The sequence below is a fragment of the Mixophyes fleayi genome, chromosome 3 (assembly GCF_038048845.1).
Source record: "Mixophyes fleayi isolate aMixFle1 chromosome 3, aMixFle1.hap1, whole genome shotgun sequence".
NCBI lineage: Eukaryota > Metazoa > Chordata > Amphibia > Anura > Limnodynastidae > Mixophyes > Mixophyes fleayi.
This window is the reverse complement of record NC_134404.1, coordinates 126,360,288-126,386,295: the sequence shown is the minus strand read 5'-3', so window position 1 is coordinate 126,386,295 and position 26,008 is coordinate 126,360,288. Positions and strand designations below refer to the sequence as shown.

The 26,008-nt window shown below is 38.0% G+C and overlaps 1 protein-coding gene and 1 long non-coding RNA gene across 8 annotated transcripts in view; both read left to right on the top strand.

Moving 5' to 3' along the window:
• LOC142142770 (uncharacterized) overlaps positions 1-26,008 on the top strand; it is a 508,920-nt gene that overhangs the window by 88,794 nt on the left and 394,118 nt on the right. The gene's annotated exons all lie outside the window — the stretch shown is intronic.
• Positions 1-26,008, top strand: part of LPP (LIM domain containing preferred translocation partner in lipoma) — a 251,578-nt gene that overhangs the window by 1,558 nt on the left and 224,012 nt on the right. For 4 of the 7 annotated variants that reach the window (XM_075202315.1, XM_075202312.1, XM_075202314.1 and 1 more), the window contains exon 2: positions 22,069-22,141. The exons of 1 other annotated variant lie outside the window; for it this stretch is intronic. The gene's annotated coding sequence lies outside the window, so the exon portion shown is untranslated. Of the gene's footprint in view, positions 1-22,011; positions 22,142-26,008 lie in introns of those variants that run through there. 2 more of the 7 variants (XM_075202313.1, XM_075202311.1) reach the window with 1 other exon arrangement.

The following is a 26,008-nucleotide window of genomic DNA, read 5'->3' as shown; positions in this document are numbered from 1 at the left end:
CCTGCTTATCCACTGTTAGACAGTACTGTGAAAGCTGAGGTTGAGTAAGGGGTGTCTGATAAAACAAGTTCCAACCTATCAGAAATATCGCCTCATCTGTGTTGAGTCTAGAACATTAGGCCATCTCATTTTTGTCTTCAAAATAGTATCGAAATGTAATCTGACAGTTATGTACTCTGTATCTCAATTTCTGTATTCCTGAAAGTTTTTCAATGTTATGTAGCCATTTGTCATAAAGCTACAAAGCCCATGTTCTTTGGTTTTATCCCTTTCGTAATGTCATAATAACTGCTACTACTTAGATTAGTCATGGGCAGTAGGTGGCTCTCCAGTACTTCATCTGGGGCACTTAGGACAGGGGTGGCCCTATGATGTAATATGGTTATCATTTTAACATTAAGTGCACACAGGAAATACTGTGTGCACTTAATGTTAGGTGTACGCACCTCTGCCTTCACGAGCAGTACAGTGTGAAGCATGACATACCTCCCAATTTTTCTTGCAGTTGGAACAAATCTTAACTAAGCGATAGTCACCCAAATTCAGGAATGCCCCACCAGATTCAGGGTATTTGTCAGACTGTCCTGCTCTCTAGAAACCTGTTCTTGTCACTTTCACCACATGTGGCTGCTGGTGTCTTTAGTTGCTTCTTGTCTGGATTCAAAAATGATGGGGACCCTATTTGGGAATAAAATTAAATGTATAAAATTCCAATGACCCCAGTGTTAAATCAATAACATCCACGTTTAATAATGAGACCTTCCTCCAGCCCCTTCATTAAACTAATAGTATTCACATTTAATAATCTAATTTCCCTCCCTTCAAACAGCCTCAGCAATAAATGAATAATATTTACATTTAATAAATATAGCCATTTCCCACAACCATCCCCAGGATTAAATTAAATGTCCTGACACCTCACCTTAATTGAGTAGGCCCCACTATTATATTAAATAGTTTCACTATCACCTCACAGATAAATTAATAGCACCCACCATTAAATAATTAGCTCACCCATAGTTCACCATTAAATTAATAGCCTACCTTCCACCCCAGCACGAAATTAGTAGCTTTTTTTTTTACGTTTAATAAATATAGCTATTTTCCTCAAACCTTCACTGCCATTTAAATAATTAGTATTCACATTTAATAAATAGACCTCATTCTCCCCAAATAGCCCCACATTGAAATAAGTGTCCAAACCACCCCAGCATTAAATTGAAGATCTCATCACCCCCAGGTTAAATTAATAGGCCCTGCTATTAAATTAAACCGTAAATCAATAAATTAAATTACCCCACCATCACCCCACAAATATAATAGAACCTGTTAAATAATTAGCCCACACCTATACTCCACATCTAAATTAATAGCCTATCTCCCATATTATACCTCCCTCCCACATTCTATTAAGACCCCCCCAGCCCTCATATATTATAAGACCTCTCCCTTTCCCTCAAATATTATATTAAGACCCACCCCTTTTCCTCACACATTATAAAAACATACCCCCCCTTCCCTCAAGGATTATAGAAACATAACCCCCTGCCTACCATCACACTTTACAGAAACATACCCACCTTCCCTCACACGTTATAAAAACATACCCCCTCCCTTCCCTCACACATTATAAAAACATACCCCCTCCCTTCCCTCACACGTTATAAAAACATAACCCCCCTCCCTTCCCTCACACATTATAAAAACATAACCCCCCTCCCTTCCCTCACACTTTATAGAAACATACCCACATTCCCTCACACGTTATAAAAACATACCCCCCCCCCCCTCCATTCCCTCACACATTACTGTAACATGAGAATGTAGGCTTTTCCTTACCTAATGTCTTCAACAGTGGTAAAATCCAGATATAAAATATAATGGTTTCAGTTGTGCTACTTTTACTTAGCAATTAACGGTCTACGGCTGGTCCGGGCAGGCATCATTTTTTTGGTTAGAGTGGTAGAAAAGATGGCATTAAGGATACTTAACTAAATATGACCACCATACTTTTTCACTCGTCTGCAGCATGTTGCTATGTTAGGAGTGAGGTGTTTCTCTAGCTGTGCAGGCAGTGTTTGAGCAAACTTGTGCAGAAATGTACTCTTTGGCTAGCTGGATTCATACATGAGGCAAGTCCAGTGAATCTGATATTTGTATCCCGTTAAGGCAAAGCTGTGGGAAAACCCTTCAGCTAGGGTTCGGAAGGTAATACACAGTGATCATGCTGAATTGTAGTTCTGATTGGTAAGGTGAAAGGAACATTTAACCGAGAAACGCATCAATGCACAGACTCCCTTTAGTTTTAGATATGTTATGGGCCTTTGATGCCAAAACAGCAACTTGCCATTGCAAGACTTCCTAAAGAGCTAAGAAAATCGCATTGTCATTTGATGTTTTGGCAGCATTGACTATTGAACTAATCTGAAGCAAATTAAAAAAATAATGTAGATTGGTATATTTAAAATAACTCTAAATGTGTTCTAATATATAGTATAAAGTTTGGATGGCAAAATGTAAGCAACCACAGATAAAGCAGAATATACTGTACAAGAGTGTGTTTTACTTGGGGAATAACTGCTTTGAAAACAACATGATCATGGGAGGACTAATACTTCCAGTTAAATCCGTAGATGCTAATAATGTACTAATAAGTATCTTGAGAAATGTTAATCACTATCCACCTCCGACACAGAGCTTATGCAGTTTTCCATAGCACCTCAAACATTCACAATAAACAAATCTTCCCTGCATGCTTCCAAAGAGAACTGCCTTTAATAAAGTTCGGTTTGTAAGGGCATTGCAGTTTTATAAACTTTGGTTAAACCTTTTATAATAGGATGTACGTGATAATAGAAGTATTGATTATAATTGCTGTATGACATTCTGTACAATCACTATTCTAGTACTATATCTGAGTTTTAGGAGTTTCCCCATTATGCATTCGTAAAGAATATGTAGTTCGTTCATGATTAGTTGCTATTTCCAAATTGTTCTTGGTACTGGAATTTCCTTTTTTATTTTCTTTGAAGCCCATAAAAGTATCCAGTTCATAAGTCCCCTAAACTGCCCATTTATAAATACATCTTGCAGAGCTCATTCATTGTGTACTTTCTTAAATCCCTTTATTTTTGTTTTCTAGCGATAGTACACAAAGGATGCCACTAAAATACTAAGCAGTAATACAGTATAACAAACTTAAATAATACTTTATTGAAGATACCTAATTAAATAAATAGGGCAGCACGGTGGTTAGCACTTCTGCCTCACAGCGCTGGGGTCATGAGTTCAATTCTCAACCATGGCCTTATCTGTGTGGAGTTTGTATGTTCTCCCTGTGTTTGCGTGGGTTTCCTCCCACACTCCAAATCAGTGGCGCTATATAAATAAATGGTGATGAGGATAATTTGTTTAGCATGGATCTTTTTATAAATACCTATTTTTTCACACAATACACATGGTGCTTTAATGGCTTTACATGTGGTTGGCTTCTAACACAAAGCAGTAAGAAGCATAAATTTAGTAAGTACTGTATGTGACCTTATAGGCTTACTTTGACACCCGGTCTGTTGGGGAAGAAGGATGAAGGAATTTTCTTCCTGCACAGTTTTTCTGGATCTCTTTCTCACCATCAGTAACCGACTGTTACTGACCATTCCTACTGGTGTCACCTGCCACTAAACACTCACCGACTGCGAATGTCATCTGCGCAATAGTTGTAGGAGAATCTCGCTGCTACCACTAGGCTCCTTTGCGGCACCTAGAACTGCTTACTTCTGGGGTAGCTGGTATAGCTGCTACAGCACTTCTTTCCTGTGGTTTGGCTGGTACCTCCTGACAGCTTACTATGGATCAGGAATGCTCTGTCGCTGGCAGAGTGACACAGAGACACTGGGTTCAACACAGGACAGCCGGGGAATGGATTAGAGTGTAAGCTCTTATCTTAAAACAAACAAACACATCCGGGCGCTAATGCAACCTAAAAAATGGATTTACCAGCAGCTTTATATGGGCTCCAGACCCATAAGGTAGATAAACAAAGATATAAGATAATAAAGCGCTAGGTAGATCCCACAGAATTTTAATAAAAATATTGTGCACAATTACATACACAGTGGTTTATGGCCATAAACACCCCCACAGATCATGTAAAATTAAAACATACAGTGTATATAATACAGCAAATACACCTTTTTAGGGGTATTGAATTGAAGCGCTGATGATTACAGATGGTCTTGACTCATAAATATCACCTTAAGGTTTTTTAAAATATTGTATAAATGAGATAAAATTTAGCTTATAGGTACGCTGGATCCTGTAGAAAATAAAGTGTCCGCTGTACACTGGATCCTGTGGAAAATAAAGTGTCCGCTGTTTGACAATAGGGACAAAACCCTTTATGTATTCAGTCAGCTGAACTGAAACCAATTAAGGTATATCATGGAATTCTATCCGTATAAACAGTCAAAGAGGGGTATTATTATCCCACAAACAATTGTCTTGTAGTATTATGTATAGGCGTGATCAGCTGTTTTTTTAGATATGTACACACACCACTATACATACATATAGAGACTGTGTTAACGAATTGTTTCCACATAAATGCAGATCATATCCACTATGTAGCACATTCCATCTGTTGTGCAATTAATCCACGTAATTGGAACACAGTGCCTTACAGCAATGTTCTCTCCGTGAGAAGAGGTACCTTATGATGAAATGCTGGATACGTTGTAATGCCAGCCCTTGTAGTCAGCGTACAGCTGATAATCCCTGTTCTCGTCCTCACGGGCAGATGAGCTGAGTCTCTCTCCAGGCGCTATAAAAACATGAAACACCGGGGTTGTTCTATGCCAAGCGTATAGAGCATATATTCTCTCCAAAACATATAATCAGAACTGCTTGACGCGTTTCTCGGCGCCTGCCGTTTCATCATATCATCTTATTTATACAATATTTTAAAAAACCTTAAGGTGATATTTATGAGTCAAGACCATCTTTAATCATCAGCGCTTCAATTCAATACCCCTAAAAAGGTATATTTGCTGTATTATATACACTGTATGTTTTAATTTTACATGATCTGTGGGGGTGTTTATGGTCATAAACCACTGTGTATGTAATTGCGCACAATATTTTTATTAAAATTCTGTAAGCTCTTATCTGTTAGTCCCAGGATACAGTAAGCAATAGGCGTCGGGCATAATCTTAAAGCAGTGATGTTTATTTGCTCAAGGGGTCCTTACAAGGACCAGTACACACTAGTTGGAGGTACTAGTGATCATCCAGATGATATCATACATTACATGGTCAAACAGAGCTCTCTATATACTGTTTCTGGCACACATGTTGGCAGGGACTAAGTCAACTCCCTTTCCTACCTGACAACACAAAGGCTGAGATATTATATCCTGATGCTAATCATTGAATGTAATATGTTCTTTAAACATGGATTTAATTGCAATTTAAACCTAACAAAAATTTACAACAATCTGTGATTTCCTAAATTACTTGCTGTTAGGTTTTCTATCTCCCTAAGGCCCAGGATTATTATTATTATTATTATTATTTATTTATAAGGCGCCACAAGGTTTCCGCAGCGCCGCAGCAGGATGAAAGTCTAACAAACCCCTCCTCTGCATTCAGGCTAAAAGAGGTTTTGGTCACTCACAAATGAAAAGGCTTAATTAGCATGGGATTTCCTTTCTTTTTTACAAAAACACATTTCCTCCAACATATGGCTGCCACATCAGAAATCAATACATTTTTAATACAAAAATCAGTACGTTTGCAATTATATACTGTACATCAGCGCATTGCTCCACTAATTTAAATACATTTATACAGTAATTTATCTGTAAGTGATCCAGCCACACTATAGAAACATTAAGGACTTGGCTACTTTGTCGATAGTACTCTACAATCGTAATGCATTCAACTGCAGGATGCTATCATTATAAACTGTAACCCTCTAGTCCAGGGTTGTCCAACCTGCGGGCCGCATGCGGCCCAGCGCGCCTGTAAATGTGGCCCAGAAGGAGTTTTGGTTGTGGCAAGGGGGCAGCGCTGTTAATGGAAAAAAAAAAAAATCCTAAAAGAAAAGAAAATACTTACCTTGCGGTCACGTCAGCTGGTACTCCGGCTCCCTCCCTTGTCTCCTCCTCCGTGTGGTGCTCGCAGTGAATGTCGGGCGTGATGTCATCACGCCCAACATCCATTGCGGAGCGCAGAACAGAGGAGTCACCCGCGCGAGAAGAACAATCAACAGCACAGAATTGGAGAAAAGAAGAGAAGAGGACAGGAGAACAAGCCGATTAAAAGGTAAGTTAAGGGGGATTTTTTTTTATTATTTCAAGGGACGCTGACCAGTGAATAAAAGTCACCTGGTCCTGGAGCATCATGGACCTTATCTCCCTGCTACATACTTCTACTTGTAATACTAATGGGGCATTATATATTATTCTCTTTTGCCCATTATAAGTTGTTATCCCTTAACTAACATAGTGGTGTAATTAGCAAAACAGGTCACAATTTGGGGTCACAGTGGTGTATATGTCAGGTACCGCAGGCCTGGTCAGGGCACCCTGATATACAATGCCTGGCTTAAATGCACTTTATTGATATTGCATCGAAACAATACAAAAATTGATTATAGTATAATGACTAGAGAGGATTTTTTGAACAGGGCGATTGAAAGGTAAGTATAGGGGGATTTGAAAAAAAAGTGATATATATATATATATCACTTTTTTTTCTCATATATATATATATATATATATATTAACCATGTTTTCTATGTTTTTTTTGGATGATCAGCTATCGTTAGTGTTAGTGTATCTTATGTGCGGCCCAAACCAACTCGTCGTCATCCAATGTGGCCCAGGGAAGCTAAAAGGTTGGACACCCCTGCTCTAGTCCCTCATGCAGCTGTATGTTCTTGCTGCTGACCATTACTTTCTCCTCTGACATGCAGAGGTGTCTTAAACAGATCACATGTGATAATGTCGTCTGATCACATACGTTGTGTTTGCAAACCCTTATCACCAGTGTAGACCAGTCTTGTTTTCCACTTTCAGGATTTTGAGCAGAGGATAGCGACAGTTGCCTTTTCAAGAGTATGCTTTTATACTTTTTGATATGCAGAACCAAGTGTAGTATGAGGTTGATGTGTGACAAACAATCACATTTTTTTCTGTGAGGTTTGATGTTTATTGTTTGACTAATGTCATTGTTTCATTTTTTTTCCCTTCTGCTTTTGGCATTGTTGTTCTATATTTATGCAATGTACAAATCTGACCTCTATGAATCAATGAACAACTTCCGTTTAGCTCCTCAAGGAGATCATTTGTGTTACATAGTATGTTTTTGCAAAATGCAGACATTTCAAAATAAAAAGTGCTTTTAGCTGATGTTCCTCTGAACATCTGGATGCTTCTGACCCACATGCCTTTCCTCCCCAGTATGTTTGACTTATTCATGTTCGCTATTTGCAGTTGTGGGAGCCAATTTTAGTGTAGATGCTTCATGTGCAGTTTTTGTTTTGTGATTTGGCTGGTTTGGGGCAGTATTGAGATGGTGTGATCTTCATGATGAGACATTTGGCATACAGTGTGATACTTACATTTGTAATATTAATGATTTTTAATGCACATTGACTAAATGGAGAAACAATGTTCATGTATCTGTGAGAGAAGCATATATTGTTTCTCTTTTACTACATGGCTGTACTATATTCTAACTTCCATTCTGGGTACAACTTTTCCTTCATATGTGTGTGTGTGTTTAACATGGATATTACACTTTTAGTTATAATACACAATATAATTGTTACAGTGAGTATAAGAAAATGTGTGTTTTTTAAGCTACAGTAATGCCTTTTGGTAAAGTGGTAGTAGTATATTATATAAAATAAACTTTTGCAGGAGTTTTAATTTACTTATTTGCATTTTCTTTTTTTAAAAATAAAAAAAACCACACACAAACCATTATATAGCCAATTGTTGCCCTTAGAACTTTAATATTACAAAGGATGTCAGCAATATCAGTAGACATGCCAAAAAAATACTGTGTATGAAATGAACTTTTAAGGATGTGCTAATTGCACTAAGAGCCAGGCAAATGTGCTAATGACAATTTAATAACTTTTTAAAATTCCATTATTTAACCACTTGCAAAGGTAGTTTTAACTAATATTCTATTCATTTTCTGCTTTAATTTAACTGTAGAAATATGTATCAATATATATCAGTGAGACCTACTGATATATAGTAGATATCCTAAAAGTGTGGGACTTACAGTCATACACACAATATGTATAAGTTTCATTTTAGCCACTTACACAGATTCTGCTATACATTCATGCATCATGAATAGAATACCATATACGCTTAGGTAAACATAATACATCATACGGACAATGATGCTTATATTGAGAAAGAATGTGCTGATGTATCTTCATTTCAGATATTTTTATATTTATATATAATATACTTGTTAACCGAACAATCTTACACCTAATGTAATACTTTATCATAGATGGTCCAATACATCATCAATTTTCCTTTACTCTGAATTGAATTGTTTACCTGATATATACACACATACACAATGATCGAAGTGGGCTGGTATATAGTGGTATGACATACTCCCACTTGTTGCCTTCATTGTAAAACTATCAAATTCCATCCACTTACATTTTCTTCTAAATTTCTACTCCGACCACTGTGTGTGTGTTTATATATGTATGTGTGTGTGTAGAGAAATTACTACACAAATGTAACCATATAATCCTACATTATTGTACAAATGCACCCATATTAAATATATGTTGTCTCACAAATACAAGTCTCCATATGCTCTTATATGTATCTCACAAACGCTGGACTCTGTGTATATCATATAACACTGTATTATGCACAGTACCACAACAAATCTATTGCGCAAAGCACTACAAACACCACTGCTTCTAGTGCAAACAGTCTGTACCACTCATGGTATGAATACCACAACTTCTCGTGTGTGTGTATATATATATATATATAAGTGACTGTCCTTATATAGAGTCCGGTGCTCATATAATGCCCAGAGTCCTTGTGTGCATTATGACATCTGTTCCTTTTTTAAAACTTTCTAGTAAATGTTGAGCGTCATTGTCACCCTTTGTATGTCCAGAAAGCATGCCGCCACACTAACGCATAGTTGGGAAACAAAGATTTTGCAAATGAATACTTTCCCCTGTTATTTTACCTGCTTGTTAGGTAGATTTCTGTAGGCCCTATATACATATGTTGTACATATATATGTTGTGTGTCATTAAATTTACTCGGCTGGTATAAACTATTCAAAAGTGTGCATCCCTCCCTTGTTTCCAGAGAAGGTTTTTTATCTCTGTCTAGAGTGTTGCAACTGAGGACAGACTATTTTTACGTGGTTCAGCACTCGGCATTCCCATTCTGTGAGCTTATGTGGCCTATCGCTTCACAGCTGAGCTGTTGTTGCTCCTAGACGTCTCCACTTGACAGTAACTAACTGACTAGTTGGAAAGGTGGCATCTTATTAGCTACAGGTGTGACTGAGCTGGACACACACTAATTAGTAGGAGTGTCCACATACTGTGGCCATGTAGTCTATGTCCTGTATGCTTCTGATAAGCTTACTTTACATAATCAGATTGTAATTAGAATCTTTAAAGCACATTTCTTATTCACATAAAGGAAAAAGGAATTCTCTAATAATGGAATTGAGGAGGGCATATGTTCAGGCCATTTTTAGTATTAAACTCCTATTAAAATAATTTAGTTTGCTTATTTTTTTCAAGGTGGTAGTGGTGGGGTAGGCAAACATTCGTTCCTACATACTAAGCTGTGCCTTTTGATTTTATCTTCATGTGAACAGACAAATGCAGGTTATTAACCTCTATGGTCTATCTTGGGAAACTTAAAATTCTCAATATTTTTATTTAGTTAAGTGATTATTTGATGTTCTTTAGCCTGCAAAGACTAAGTCAAGCTGGCCACCCAAACCTGTAATAAGTAAAAACAAAATCTGCACAAATCATTCACTTTTTTGTGCAGGTGACAGATGATCAAACATTAGTGACCAAATTGTTAACAAAGAATAAATACGTGGCTTTCCATGGCTCAAGCCAGTCTGGTCTTCAGGCTGTGTGGTCACACTTGGGCAAGTTATCAGTTCCTTTGTGTGACATTTCAGCAGCAGGATAAAAATAGAGATTGTGGTTGCTGGTAAATATGTTGTGGGTAGTGTGCTGGATTTATCCAACAGGAGCCAGCACTAGTTAAGGGCCACACATTTTGGTAAGTCTGTATGTTCAGGGAGCAAAATGCATAATATACAATGTTTTGGTAAATTAACTGCTTAATTGCGCTGTGTTGTAAATCACAAGCATGCACTGTACAGCATTCTAATGTTGATCAACAAATGCATATGTAACGACCTGCATGTTATTCCCCGTCCGTGTAATTGTCACCTCATATTGATGCTGAAATGCAGTGAAACTTGCAGCTTGCTGTATACACTATGTGATCTGGGTTCATTTTGCTTCCTAGAATACCTGCAGCAGTTGCAGCCAGTAAAATGAACAATATAAGCAGGTGATCTAAACTGCTTTATTATACATGTTTGACTGTATTTCAAACTGAATGTTAAGTGCCAGTTCATATAGAGGTAAGCGTGAATGTTGCCTCTGCATGTGCGCAAATATGCATCTGCAAATCTTGTTTCTATGTCTGTATTTTGAGTGACACGCCTCTAACACGCATGCAACATTAAAGCTAGTGAATAGATCATCCAGAGTGAATGTGTCCATCACCATTATTTTAAACATTGCTCCTATCTTCTGTAAGCACAGAATTTATGCTTAGTAATGAACATATTTAAAGATTTATGTAACCCGACATAAGACTCCTCTCAAAGTTTCATGTTCTTCACTTGTACGTGAACACTGCTGATCTGCCTTTCTGGGTGTAAGGGGCCACAAGTGTTAGATATGCGCAGCTCAAAATACTAACACAAGATGTACCCATCATCATCAACATTTATTTATATAGCGCCAGCAAATTCCGTAGCGCTTTACAATTGGGTGTGGACAATTTTTATGATTTCATATTTAGGCAGTGCAAATATACTTGCATTCAACTCTAAATCACCCATCCCTCTGAAGATGGGAAAGTTAGTGGCCAGTGATTAATATTGAGCTGGTTTCTTATGTTTCTTGAGCCCTAGGAGCCAATGAATAGACTTCTTCATATACAGTAGTGGAAACAGTGACACCTGCAGGCTATAAGATAAAAACACATTTCTAGATATTTGTTGTACGAGTCAAAAAAAACCCCAAACATTACAAACTTTTTTTGTTGTTGTGCGAGTAACCCTAGAACATACTCTTAAGAAAAAAACTGTGAAATAATAATTTTATTTCAATCTGTATATCATGCTGTTTATTCCATCCATTTGTTGACAGTTGCCATATTAAAATCATCTTTTCTGTAAAATCACAATTCTGTAATATTAAATGATCTAAAACTTCCATGAATGTTGTCTAATATTAAAGATGCCAGAACTGCTAAAACTGTACATTATGAGCTAATGTTGGGGGGGGTGATTCAATTACTGTTTTGTGAATGTTATGCAATGTTTTTTTAATTATAAATTCGACATTGTAAAACTACAATAGTAAATTAAGTAGTTCGGGAGCAGAGGTTTTGGCATTTATATGGACCGGGCCCCTACTCTTCTGGAAAGGCATTTTACTAGATTTTGGAACATTGCTGTGGAGATTTAAATCTATTAATCCACAAAAGCATTTTTGAGATCGGGCAATGATGGATGATGAGACCTGGATTGCAGTCAGCGTTCCAATTGATTACCAAAGCTTTTCAAGGTCCATCAAATTACTCTTATGTACATAGGGGCATTGTCATTGCTGAATCGGGAAAGGGCCTTCCCAAACTGTTGCCACAAAGTTGGAAGCACACCATTCTCTAGAATGTCATTGTATCCTGTAGCATTCAGAATTAAGTTCACTGGAACTAAGGGGCTCAGTCCAAACCGTGAAAAACAATCCCAGACCATTATTCATTCTCCACTAAACTTTACAGTTGGCAGTACACACTTGGGTAGGAAGAGGTCTCCTAATATCAGACCCGTCAGACTGCCATAGGGTGAAGTGTGAGGTGTCTCTTCAGAGAACGACTTTCCCCTACTTCAGAGTTCAATGGTGGCGTACTTTTACAGCACTAAAGTCAATGTTTGGCATTGCACATGGTGATTCAAGGCTAGTGTGCGACTGCTTGGCTATGGAAACCCAATCCATGAAGCTCCATGCGAACAGTTTGTGTGCTGATGTGGCTTTTTACTATGCACTTCAGCACTTAGCATTCTGTGAGTTTCTGTGCCCTACTGCTTCGTGGCTGAGCTGATTTTGCTCCTAGATGTTTCCATTTTACAATTGCAACACTTACAGTTGTCTGGGGCAGCTCTAGCAAGTCAGAGATTTGACAAATTCACTTGTTTGAAAGCTAGTATCCTATAGCAGTGCTATGTTGAAAGTCACTGACTCTTTTTACTGCTGATTTTTGGTTGTGAAGACTGCATAGCTGTATGCTTGCTTTTATGCACATGTTTGGTTGAAATGGCCAAACGCACTAATTATAATGGGCATCCACATACATTTGGCCGTGTGTGTGTGTGTATATATACCGATCAGCCACAATATTAAAACCACTGACAAGTGAAGTAAATAACATTGATTATCTTGTTACAGTGGCACCTGTCAATGGGTGGGATATATTAAGCAGCAAGTGAACAGTCAGTTCTTGAAGTTGATGTTTTGGAGCAGGAAAAATGGGCATGCGTAAGGATATGTGCAACTTTGAAAAAGGCCAAATTGTAGTGGCTTGACTACAGGGTCAGAGCATCTCTTGGCAGGTCTTGTGGGGGTGTTCCCAGTATGCACTGGTCAGTACCTACCACAAAGGTAGAGTAACTGGTGAACATTCAACAGGGTCATGGGTGCCAAAGGTTTATTGATACTCGTGGAGGCTAAGGCTAGCCCATCTGGTCCAGTGGCCAGAAGAGCTACTGTAGCACAAATTGCTGAGAGAGTTTATGCTGGCTATGAATGAAAGGTGTCCGAACACATAGTGCATCGCAGCTTGCTGCATAGTCTCAGACCGGTCGGAGTGCAAGTCCCAGCCATGGAAGCCCCTCTTCGCAGATTTCAGGGGTTAAAGGATCTGCTGCTACCTTTTTTGTGCTAGATACCACAGGACACTTTCAGAGGTCTTGTGGAGTCCATGCCTTCACTGCTATTTTGGCGGCACAAGGGGGACTTCCACAATATTAGGCAGGTGGTTTTAATGTTATGGCTAATTGTTGTATGAATAGGCATATCATAGATGCCAGCTTTTAACATGTCCCCTCTGGAAGATCCTGTAAAATAGATGGGCGGGGTCATGATGGTGTGATTTGCAAATCGCATCATCAAGTTACCTGTTCTACCCATATAACTAGGTAAGTGGACATTGTCCTGGAGGATGCCTGCTCTTTTGACGTGCTGTGCCTTTCTGCATGCCTATGTTGTAAAACATGGTAACCTAAGTTACTGTTGCCTTCCTGTCAGCTAGGACCAGTCTTGCCATTCTTCTCTAACTTCTCTCATGGTGTTTTTGTCCACAGAACTGCCACTCACTGGATTTTTTTTGTCTTGTAAACTGTTCTCTGTAAACTTTAGAGACTGTAGTGCATGAAAATCCAAGGAGACTAGCAGTTTCTGAGATATCCACCACATATGGCACCAGCAGTCCTTCCATGGTCACAGTCATTGTCTGCAGGCTTTCATGTGTTCAGTTCCTGCCATATAATTGGCTGATTTAGATATTTGCATTAACAAGCAAATGTACCTAATAAATTGGCCACTGACTGTGTGTATATGTATACATGTGGGCACATGTATGTGTGTGCAATAAATAAATATATATATATATATATATATATATATATATATATATATATATATATTACACACACACACACACTTCTACAGGTCAAGATAAAAGCACCTTTTCCTTATTTATTAACATGCCTGCTAGTATGGTTTATTAAAGAGTGCTAACCAAACCAGTAATTTGCTAACAAAGTTGCACTGGTGTGATCATTGCTTTACTTTATGGAAATTGGGTCGTAAATTGATTGTTTAGACAGTGATTGCTGGCTGGTGCGTGGGATTTCCTTTTGCATCCTGTGGAGGCTCTGTGCTTTTTTTCTCTGATATAATTTCATGAAACGTACACACTGTTGGTTTCGACTTTGCAGCCGTTTCATTCAGGTTTTCCCATTCTCTGCCAGAGATGTAGTATATCGCAGATCTGAAATATGGATTTCTATGGTAGTTACTGATTGTACGTCTGATTGTAAGGCACGGAAATTAGTCGCTATATACAGGAATGATAGTCGTCATTGGTTAGTATTGCAGTGATGCAGCCCTGCATTGATGTCTGTGGTCACATATGATCAGCTTTGCATCGTGTGTGATTACTTCATCAAGGAATACAAAAGTAGCTCAGATTAATAGCGTTGGCAATGCAAATAAACCCCAATTAGCCACAATGTTGCAGTAAACATCATGGCTGCACACATTTCCAGCGACTATGGTACCCCAATTCTCCAGACACCTCTGTGCAGTACGAGGAGAAATCCATGATCTTACATCAGCACAGATTTCCCCCACTTTCTGGAGACACCTTCCCGTAAGAATGAAATATTCAAACATTAGCTAGAATGTGTATATATTGCTAATTGTTAACCTGACATGCCACATCAACTGTATTTAAAAAGTTTAGTATTACCTTTCCACTTCATTAGACAGATAGTGGCATCACTGTCTCAGCCATTTTGTATGAATCCTCCCACCCACACGGAGCCTTTCCGCTAAGTAATACTAGCAATGTCTGTCTTCTGCGTCAAATGTGTCTTTAGCGGAGTGGTGAGGTAATACTCCACTTTGTAACAGCTGCAATGAAAAATCAACACTTAATGTACTGTATTCTACCTCCATGGGTCATATATTATTATTATTATTATTATTATTATTATTATTATTATTAATTTTTATTTATAGGGCGCCACAAAGTATCCGTAGCGCCGTACAAGGACAAACAATGGCACAGTACAAGGTGAAACAGCACAGTACAAGTAACAGTAAGCACTATAACTCTGGGGCTCAGGCACAGCATGAAAGAGAGGGAGGGAGGGGAAAAGTGAGTACAGGCAGGTAACTATGGCCCAAGAGGGTGGGCACGGATGACAGGTTGAGAGTCACTGAGGGGAGCGGAGAGAAGCGAGAGGAGACAGAGGGCAGAGGGACTGAGAGGAGGTGAGCTGAGTAGCTGGAGAGCGCAGTTAAAAGTGATGGAAACAGAAGGTAGGAGAGCCCTGCTCAAAGGAGCGAACAATCTAAAGGGAGGGGAAGACAGACAGACACATGGATGAGACGGGAGGAAGGGGGGAGAAGGGAAGAAGGGATGAGAAAGAGAGGTAGCCGACCGGTGGGAGTTAAGGCATGAGACTGGAAGGCTTTAAGGAAAAGGTGGGTTTTTAATGTTCGTTTGAAAGAGGACAGATTAGGGGAAGTTCTGATGGAGCAGGGGGAGCTTGTTCCAATGGAGGGGAGCGGCGCGGGAGAAGTCTTGGATACGTGCGTGAGAGGAGGTAAAAGGTGTAATTTTGGGGTTGAGTTGTGTGGGTTTTTTTTTTATATTATTTACTTAAATCGTTTATTTTTGAAGCCCATAATGGCACAACTCCTATGACATGTCATCAGGACGGATTAAGGGAATGGAGGTCCCGGGACTAACGGTACTGTGAGCCGCCCGCCCCCCAAGGGTTTACCTCCTTCCGTTCTTCCGTCACTGCCTGTAGTGCTACCACGGCACACAGTAAGCGCCTTACTGAGGAGATCTCATGAAAGTGAGACTCAGTCTCACTCTCACGAGATCTGCTTAGTAAGGAGATTACTGTGCACTGCGGAAGCACTACAATGACTGCAGGCAGCTAACAGCATAACTTTTGCTGTGAGCTGCCTCCTATTCTCCTTGACCAGCTGACAGTCGGAACCAGGGGAGGGGACGCCCCCGACCCGATGAATGCCGATGAGCCCCCCAGATGCCTGAGGCCCCTGGGCTCTAACCCAGTTAGACCTCGGGTTAATCCGGCCCTGAGTGTTGTTGTAGATTATATTAAAACTAGCTTTTGAGCAAGCATTGTTTCCTGTTGTATTCTGTTTTGGTTTATTCCACAGCACAGAGCAAGAAATTGGTGGAAGTAAAAATAAAAATTTACATTGAATACATGACCATGATTTAAAGTTATAAATCTTTGTAAGATGTTCCTTTAGGTTGTAATCTTATTTGACCTGATCTGCAAGTTTTTCTGATTTGTGGCTTCTCCCATGGTTACTGTACTGCTGTTTAATGATTAACTGATAAATCTCAATGCGAGATCTTGCTCCCTCCTCACTTTGGGAGTTAAATTCAGCATGTTGGAAATATGTCTTGCAGACATAGAAAATGTTCAGCTATTTTACATAAGGAATTGATTCTTTATTCCAGACTGGACATTAATCCTTTTTGCTTTGCATGTGAGAACACATACTTAGAATTCCTGTCATATTTAAGATGTGGTTTTGTATATGGCAAGTACAGAAAACTCATAATTAATCTGAGAAGAACTGGCCTTGTGGTATCGTGAGGCTGTTGGTATGGTTTCTGCTTTCCCTCTGGAACAATGAAGAGCTCTTGCTGCACATTGTAATATATATACCTAAAACCCAGAGAGTGATATCATTGGACTTCCTGTCCACTTTTCCTCATGACCTTTAACTTTACACAGTGACATGTTAATATTATTATTTAAACTTTGCTATGAAAATGTGATACAAAATGACATGCTCTGAGAGAGATGAAAAGGAGGTAATGCACAAATGTGCCATGGGTTGCTGGCATTCTATGGATATTTTGTAATACAGTATACACTTATTTTTCCTTTTACGTTTGGTCTGGTGTTCTCCAGTTTGGTTTAATTACTTCTACAACAATACCTAAAGAGCAAATAGTCACTATATCAAAGGTTGTGTATTACTGAGCTGAATAATATACATGTATTTACAAATAAATACGTCCATCAAGCTCCGTTGACGCAGGTTGTGTGTGGAGGGAAGTGCATTTATCTGAGTCGGCACAGTGAGTGATAAGCTTGTTCTGCAGAAATGCATGCTGTGGATTCATTTATTGGTACAACTTTTTAATCTGGATTGGGAGGTGGTTTCTGCTGTTCTGTTTTACCCTGACATTCCACAATATTTTTTTTTAAATGTATTTTAAATTTATATGTGAATGTTAAATGTTGGTATATTTGTCTCCATAACTAAATACGGTTTACTAAAAATGGATTGTGCTATCTATTACATATAAATTATCTTCTAAAATCCCTTTGTCACCCTGAGTTAATGTTCTCTAATGCAGTATAATACTTTTTTATTTCTATTATAAAAAAACAACTGTCGCTGTGCTTTTGTGGTAAGGATAGAAAAGGGGTAGTGCTGACAAAAAGAAGCTAATTACTACCATATGACGAGTATTATGAATTACAGTATGTAAAAACTCTGATTAGCATACGGCGTGGCCTTTTCAGTGTCTGTATGCTGGACTTGTCATTTCCATTATTTTAACATCTGTGGCTCTAACAATTATTCCTTGAATAGAGAAATAGACTTTTAAAGTTCTAAAATGTCTAAAGCTATATTTTATTATATAGAGGTTAATGTAGTTCTGCTTTTAAATATTACAAAAGTTTGGTGATTTTAAAGACAGGAAGGAGAGCATCTTTATCCAGATCAAACTCTGAGGTGACTTCTAATATCTTTGTAAATGTGTTAATTTTTTTGTAAACTCAATACTTTTTTATTGAAAAATTTGTGAAACACTTTGAACACCCCCCCCCTTCCCATAGCAAATATTATGGGGGTGCAACAGAAGGGAGGGAGAGGGATAAATACGGGAGTTTTTGAGGGAAAATACAATATATTGTACAGGACACATTAATCCTGTTGATGAGACAAAGAAGCCATAACATTGACAATTAATAATGCTATGATACTCGTCATGTGAGGGAGCGCAGCGAGATCTCCTGTTTATAAAAGTAAACAAACCATTTGGTTTAATTTAATCAGTGGGGAAGATGCGGAGGTGAAGTATTTAAACCCAATGATAATACACATTTTCTGAATTTTGGACACAATTCTAGAAAGGGATGGAGGGGCTGGATTTTTCCAATATTGAGCTATTGCAGCTCGGGTTGCGATTAATATATGTCCTGTTATATATCTTTTATGCCTTTGGAGTTGTGGGGGGAAATGACAAAGAAAAACTATTTCTGGGACAGGTTGTTTTGTTGTAATAACCTGATAATTTAAAAATAGAGGCATTGGTGGATAATTCTGTCTATGGATAGTTTTCACTAACATCTCAAATGATTCTTTTTTTAAAATTGTATTTATTACACTAAAAATAAGTATATTATATGGCTGAATCTGTGTTGCATAGTGAAGTGCAATTGATACTGCTCTTTGCAATATGGAATACAGGAGTCAAGGATGGAATTTGCTGCTGTTTATTGTTATTTTGTTCTTGCATACATATTTGGCTGCTATACTTGCTTCTGAATAAATGTAATGCAAAAAGAACATCCTACAGTCTCTTATTAGTTTGGGTGGAGCTCATGCTCTGACAATTCACTAAATCTCAACCTAAGGTGTCGGTGACAGATGGCGGGTTCAGCGATGGGTCATAAAACTGTTTTGTTCGCTCCCTGTCAGATGAATAAATAGTGTTCAACTATCAAAGATTTCCGTCTGATAATCTAGACCGCTTGGGATGCTGTCCCAATTCTAATAGTAAATGCAGTTGAAGTTACTAAGGCCTCATACCCCTAACGATGTCCATTTTGTGCTTTGTACTACTGTCTTGCTTGTGCAGTGCGTGTAGCCAAGTGTGTTACTGGAAACCATTGCTTTCCGTGACCCTTTATTCCCTTAGAGTACTCGCGTGCGGGACCAAACTCTGCCTGCTCCTTTCACTTCCACTTGCCGCAATGGAATGCATTAGGGAAGCCTAAGGTGACCTTCAGTGACCACCTGAACTTGAGTAGAAATGCAGTTACTAGCCACATGTCATATGTGTTTGGCATATGATTTCACTGTTATTCTTGATTGCATTTAACGCAAAACACAATCACCAGTAGATATGAAGCCTACAGATCCAATTTGCTTTGCATTTAATGGTAATAAACGTATATTGGTTGTCATGATACTGGAGATAATTAAACACATTTCGGAGAAATTTTCTCTGATTATTTTTTGAAATCTGGAAAAGTGTTTGTTTTTTTTTCCATCCATGTTTCTGTTCCCCTTGCTAATGGACATAAAAAAAATCTTATTTCATTATGTCCCCAAAAGAACCTCTGTATGTGCTTGGTAGATTAAATAAGTCTGTTTATAGGTTATAAATAGAGATGAGCGGGTTCGGATATCTGAAATCCGAGCCCACCCGAACGTTGCAGATCCGAGTATTCCCGCCAACTGCAAAACTGAAACCGAGACTCTGAGTCATAATCCCGCTGTCGGATCTTGCGATACTCGGAACCTATAAATTCCCCGCTAGCCGCCGCCATCTTCACTCGGGCATTGATCAGGGTAGAGGGAGGTTGTGTTAGGTGGTCCTCTGTCCTGCTATATCTCGTGCTGTGCTGGGGAAATAACAATGCCCTTAGAAGGGCACAGCACAGCATGAATTTTTTTAAAAAAAGTTATTAAAAAAAAAAAAATATCTAAAAACAATCCTGCCGTATAAGTCCATTGGTACTGCAATATTACAAAGTTCACTGATTCTGCAGAATAGACTGGGAATTAGTGGAAATGATTGTTATTGAATGTTATTGAGGTTAATAATAGCGTAGGAGTGAAAATAAACCAAAAAACTTGATTTTAACACTTTTTATGTTTTTTTCAAAATAAATCCGGAACCAAAACCTTTCGTCAGGTGTTTTGCGAAACAAATCCGAACCCAAAACCTCAAGCAAATGCGAATCTAAAACACGAGACACCAAAAGTGGCCGGTGCACATCCCTAGTTATAAACCATCTCCAGTGTTTTCAATAATGTTTAATATAGTAATTTACCATTAATTAGAAGAATAGAATTGCTCATATAGCTCTTATACTCTTCGGGGCATATTCAATTCCGATCCCGATCCGCGGGATCGCGCCGGAACGGCCGCGAACCTAATCCGCGGTACCGCAATAACGTGGATTTTTGTTCGCAGCCCATAGGGCTGCGTACGAAAATCTGTGTTATTGCGGTACCGTATTACCGGCAGTACTGCGCATTTTCCGCGGTAACGCGCGTTACATCGGATCGGAATTGAATATGCCCCTTCATGTCTTCATGTTTATGGAGTTACATGTTACAGCCTTATGAATTTTAAAATTTCTGGCTGGTTGTCTTAGACATTCAACCACGCTCTTATACCAGAGAGGTATGCAAGCGCCTTCTCTCACCTTCCCATCATACCCAACATGAGGGAATCTGAGCAGCCATTCTGAATCTCAGTCCATGCAGATTGAATTTCCCAAACTTGGTTGACTGAAGTTGCAGAGTGAGTGGGTTCAAACTGGGCGTAGGTAGGATCCACCTTGGCAGTTTAAATCCTCTGATTCGGGTGTGATTTATTGCGGAAGGGGTAGCACCGCTAAAACAGCTTCTTTCAGGTCGGGCTTAAAAACCACAAGAATATTTGAGTGTATGTATATGTATATATATGTATGTGTATATATGTATGTATGTATATATGTATGTATGTATGTATGTATATATATGTATGTATGTATATATATATGTATGTATATATATATATATATATATATATGTATGTGTATATATATATATATATATATATATATATATATATATATATATGTGTATGTATGTATGTATATGTATGTATATATATGTATGTATATATTATTGTCTCTATAGATATATAATGTATGTGTGTGACATTTTGTATGACAAGGTTCTTCATTTTTAGCTCCATTACAGTGACTATTTATAAACATTTGCTTTGTGATTATACAAAAATTGTTAAAAATGTAAAACTTTTAACTACTGTATCTCCGTCTCCTTATTTAATGACCCCCCAAATATGCTACTTTATTTACCTTGACCTGTTAGGAAAGCTGTATAAGTTGCAAATTAGGTATGTGTAATATTTACTAGTTTAATACAGTAGCATGCTACCCTTGGATAACCTCACCACCCCACCCCTCTGGTGTGGAGGCAAGATAATTCTTAAACAGTACACTTTTATAAAAACAAACAATCAAAACAAATAAAAAAAACAACCGTTTTGTGCCCTAATGTTGTACTTTGAAATAAATTGCTCACAATGTATATTTATAAGTTCTTGTGGCTGCTGTTTACAAGCATGAATGTTTTGAAACACATTTTATTATAAATGTTTGTGATTGATGGATATAAAAAACATAAAAGATATATAGCCCTGTGAAATCTTTGTTTCTTTATTAATGCTAGTAGTAATAGTATTGAAATGTTTGCTCCTCTTTCCATGTACTTTAATTACAAAGCTGACATTCCAGTGTTATGTGAGGAATTTTAGCATAGGGGCAGGATACAGAGCCTAGTCTCCTGGGGTTAATGATGCACACACACACTGGAATTCGGTCTCCAGATACTGCTCCTTTTTTTTTTGTTTAAACTTTTTTTTTCCCAAGTACCAAAACGGGAAAACCAGCGAAGGATGATATTTGACAAGCTTCTTGGTCATGTTTTCCATATTTGGAAATGTTTACCCAAAGCACTGATCTATTGAAAGAGGAGGGGAGGTGAGTCAGGGTTTGGAAGCAGGATATGAGTGCTTTAGTAAATGTGACATCCCCCTCCCTATGTTTCTAAGCTTGCTTTGTGGTCTCTTTCAGGTTTAGTACCCCTGTAACTCTGGATCGTTTTTTAAACTAAGTGTGCAGTGCTTAAGGAGAGAATAAGACTGAGGTAAGTGTAAAGATCATGTTCTGTTTTGATAAAATATTCTGTTTGTCAGGTGTAGAAGAGAGAATCATCTCATGATTGACTAGCTGCTAGTTGAATAACCACACATACTAACTGTACTGCAAAGGAACAGTTCATCTGCAGCATCATTACAACTTTTTGTTTCTTCTTTTGATTTGGAATGTAAATTTCTGCCGCAGATGTTTATTCTTCCGATGGGGTCCTATATAAAAGTATGAAGTACTGTGTTTGTAACCTTTTAGAGAATGTTGTATAATAGTCTTGTGTTATGTTCCTTTTATAATCTTGGCAGCCATTTTTATTTCCCATAATTATCCAGGAGATGTGAGTTGAACAGTGCAACTGACCATTCCCATATGATGCTTGGGCCTACTGGTTGTGTTTCGTGATTTTATGTCTCACTTGTGCAGCCATATTATAACTGCAATGATGTCTTGTAAAATGCACCTGCTCCAGCATTCAGTGTCTGACAATGCTTGGTCTGTGTGTGGCCGTTTACATATCTTATGTCACTCTGAAAATCAATTTATCCAGTTTTAAAGTTACTTTTGTTAGTGATTGATGCATAAGATAAACATGATAACCATGAACGTATTAATTCAAACAAAATGGTACCACCATTTCAACTGTTAATCTTCACTTAAAAAAAATTATATTTAATGGGAGATGTTTTACTGAAAACTAAGTAATCTTAGGTTCATTAAATATTTAGTTCTTGGAAATTACCTAGTAATTACCTGTAATTTAGTTCTTGGAAATTACATGCAACCTGTAATGATATGCTCTATTGTTGTATTTGTGATTCTGGAACATCTAGGCTATCCATGCCCATTGACCAGTAATAGTATATCATGAATTAAGTTATATCTCTATGCCTTGCAATTGTTGTCATTGTGTCCTGTAGGTACTGACTGCCCTGTTTAGCACTGTGAGAGTTGCATGAATAGCTATTGTATATGAATTTTTGTGTGTCGGCACTTCACAACATCTGGATGATCTTTTGACCATTTTAGGACCACTAAATTTAAAACATGACTGGATAAATCCCACTTTCACAAGTGTGTGTTTATAAATGTTGTTGTAACTTGACACAACATTGTGTAGTAGACATTGTTTCTACATGCACAATGAGCTTAAAGTTCCAGTCACAACTGGTGTTAGAGCAAAGATTGTGTTGTAAGGAGAGTGAACTATAGTGGATGTAATGCCTTTTAATGTACTTGTATGTAGATAATATGCCTGGTAGTAAGCAAGGTAGAGGGTTATAAAGAGGGAGCTTTGTGTATACCATTGTCATGTATCCTGGTGCAAGTTATTGTATTTAGCTAGCAATTTCAGGCTTGGAGAGGCTCAGTACAAAGATTTTTAAATCAGCTTAAACTATTTCTCCACCCTTCTGTGTAGTACCTGATTTCAGTGTTTGACAGCATCCAGACTGCGGGAAATTTGAAAATATCTTTCAGAATCGTGGGTGGTGTGGTATAATGTAATAGAACGAAAGCGAGTAATAGACCTCAATAACTCAGAATCTATGGACATTGGGCACCATGAATAATATGCTGTTCATGGTGTTCGTTAATCTGGGGCTCTAAACTTAGGTTTCTCAGACTCAATTTATGATCTCAACTTAATCCTAAATATTGTGCGTTCTGATATGCTTCTGCAACTTTCCTGCCTTTTTTCTTATAGGATGGTGGAAGCTCTCTTAAATAATATCATTTGTAAATTCCGCATGTGAAGCCCTTTAAATAATATCCATACACTCCACAAACTTTCTGAGAGTCTCTCATTGTAGAGAAACTATGTTTGCCTGACTGCAAAGCAAGCCATGATACAAGTGGAATAGGCTAGGCCTGTTTATTTGGTAACAAAGGATATCAGGTTGGTTTTGTCTTGGCCTAAAATGCAAATGCCAACTGTATATCACTGCATGGTTATTATCTATGTATGATTTATGATCTTGCTCACTGTTTTAAAATACACATTGTATAAAGTGAATTTATTTGTAGATTTACCAAAAATGAATGGAGGACCGATAATGGACCTCCATATAAGCTTTGCAAGCTCCAAAGCACAACATAAATATTAAAGAGACTATGTCAGGGCCACAAAATATGAGGGTGCAGGTCTGACCTATTTTAAAGGGTGCAATGATCCAAGGGTCTCTTCATGATTTCTTGGTTCATTGCTGTATTGCAAGCGATAGACATGCATGTTGTGTTCGCACTGCTTGTGACGAGCATCACAAAACTTAACAGTTGATGAAAGTGAGAAAGTGTTTTAAGGACTTTGTTTTGTTTATTCCTTGGTTGACTGCTGCTTTTTAAGAACACTTAAATAAATGTTGGAGGAGAGACTTTTAGTCAGACAAGATAGCCCATGTCTCCGGGAAATATCAAAATAACAGTTTTGTTTTTTTTTGTGGTTTCTGTTACTGTTGCCTCTGTTAACTCTGGTGTTGTGAATGTGATTTTCTAGATGGATACTGCATCACGAAGATAAAATGCACTTATTCATAAAGAAAGATCTCTCCCAATTAAATATAAGTGGGTATATTCCCTTTACCCAGTTGCACACCGATTTATTACTGACTCATTGAAGATTTCAGAAATACTTATACAAAAATAACCTAAATACTTAGGTGGCTTTGCCAATCATGCATTCTGCTAACCTAGTATAGATTAGTGTGTCATCCATGGGTATTAGATATACTATTAAAGAGGTTCTCCACTTCCAATTTTTTTTATTTTACTTATCATATGCTTTTCTATGTTCTTTTATGTTAACTTGCATTCTGTATCCAGTGCAGACTGCACTATTCAGTGTGCTGTACTTTTAGCAAATTATACTAAAGATTATATATAATGTGCAATCACAGTACAACACATTATAATTGGTTATGTGCATAAGCGCTGTATGTGGAATCCTTTCAAGGGCTGTATGCTTACTGACAGGACCTGAGAGCAGTATATAGTGTAAAACTGTAGCAGTCAATACTGGATACTCAGTCTCATAAGCATATGTAAGAAGGTAAACAGTGTATTGGTCATGTAGTAGCCAACTTCAGATTAGCTTCCCTAGTGTTATAAACAGTCTTTAGATCTAGGGAAATTGCATTAGTATTTACATAGAAAAAAACCTGGATGATGGATGGAAAACAGAGGGGTGTTGTATTCTAAAGTTTTTATTGAGTTACCACGGGGAACAGTGTTGTGCCTGTACCATTCATTTTTTTTAATTTTTTTTTTCTAATGACCTTGTAGCTGATCTAAAAATGTACAATATTGATGTATGTGTGGATGCTCTTATCTCCAGCATGCTATTTAGACTTCTCTGTCTCCATTATATTGTGATGTACATGACCACATTTCAGTCTACCTTAGCAAATCAAGCAGCGTGACAACGCCTATCCTTTTAATAAGTACTTCTATCCAAATAAACAATATTGACTGTGTAGGAAACCACCATCCTCCGCACCAGATTCCTGGTTGGAATAGAACCTATGGCTCCTGCGTTGTGAGACAGCCGTGATAATCACTGTTAGCCTACTTTTTCTCCAAACATAAAATGCAAGTTGTGAAAAAACACCATTTTACACTTATTGGAATAAGTTTGTGACTAATGTCATGGTGCTGCACATGAAAGTGAAAATGTATGGTTTCCAAAACCAGCACTCATCTAAGCCTGTGTGATGTGCATGTTGCATGGAGTTAATCACTACAAGATCACCTGGTCTGTCTAAAAATGGTGAAAACCCCCTCAAAATTGTCTTTCACACTCTGTTAATCCAAAACTGTCACCGCCAAGATTTGATTTCAGAGCCAGCACTTTACGGGAGTCTGCAGTTGC